At 48.3% G+C, this 1026-nt stretch overlaps 1 protein-coding gene across 1 annotated transcript in view; it reads left to right on the forward strand.

The window, feature by feature from the left end:
- Window positions 1–1026, forward strand: part of EPHX2 (epoxide hydrolase 2) — a 68890-nt gene that overhangs the window by 32394 nt on the left and 35470 nt on the right. The gene's annotated exons all lie outside the window — the stretch shown is intronic.

The following is a 1026-nucleotide window of genomic DNA, read 5'->3' on the forward strand; positions in this document are numbered from 1 at the left end:
CTTCATAACCTTTTTTTTTTTTTTTTTAAATTCCATATATATGTGTTAGCATACGGTATTTGTTTTTCTCTTTCTGACTTACTTCACTGTATGACAGACTCCAGGTCCATCCACCTCACTACAAATAACTCAATTTCATTTCTTTTAATGGCTGAGCAATATTCCATTGTATATATGTGCCACATCTTCTTTATCCATTCCTCTGTCGATTGTCCTCTCTCTTTTTAAATTAAAGTTCCCCTGACATCATGGGTTTGGTCTGTTTGGTTCATTGCTGCATCCCCAGCACTTAAGTAGTATCTGGCCCATCGCAGGCGCTGAGTGAGTTTTAACTGTGAGGATAGATGTTGTTAAGCGGGGAGCTTACTGGGTTGTGTGTTGGTGATGGAGGTTTGGGAGGGAAGGGATGGAATTGCAGATGCTTCTTACCAGCAGGATGAGGGGACCTGGCATGTCCAGGTACAATCCTACCTGTCCGAATGGCAAAGTACACTAAGTGAGTTTTCCAATAGATAGTTACCAGGGTAGGCCCCTGAGAATGTGTGTGGATCCAGGGCCTTCCTTCTGGAAACAATTTCACCAGGACCGGGGATCTTTCAGGAAGCTGTGAGAATGAGGCAGTTTCTTGTTAGAAATGTAATGGTCCCGGGAATAGCACAAGATTCTGGCTGCCCTGGAATTAGTGACCTGGATTCCACTTTGGCCTGTGAACAGCCTCTGCAAGTTGCTGAAAAGCAAAGCCCACGCTCTGAGTTGCTTCCACAGCAGAGGTGTGGACTCAGCAAACAGCAGCCTGTGCTTGGGCAAGTCTGAGGAGCCAGTCTGAGAACCCCAAAGTTAAAGGAATAATAAAGAAAGAAGAAAGCAGAGAGATGCTATGAATAAAACTGTAGTGCTGGGCTTCCCTGGTGGCGCAGTGGTTGAGAGTCCGCCTGCCGAGGCAGGGGACGCGGGTTCGTGCCCCGGTCCGGGAGGATCCCACGTGCCCCGGAGCCGCTGGGCCCGTGAGCCATGGCCGCGGAGCCG

The sequence above is a fragment of the Physeter macrocephalus genome, chromosome 9, assembly GCF_002837175.3.
Source record: "Physeter macrocephalus isolate SW-GA chromosome 9, ASM283717v5, whole genome shotgun sequence".
In the NCBI taxonomy this organism is placed as follows: Eukaryota; Metazoa; Chordata; class Mammalia; order Artiodactyla; family Physeteridae; genus Physeter; species Physeter macrocephalus.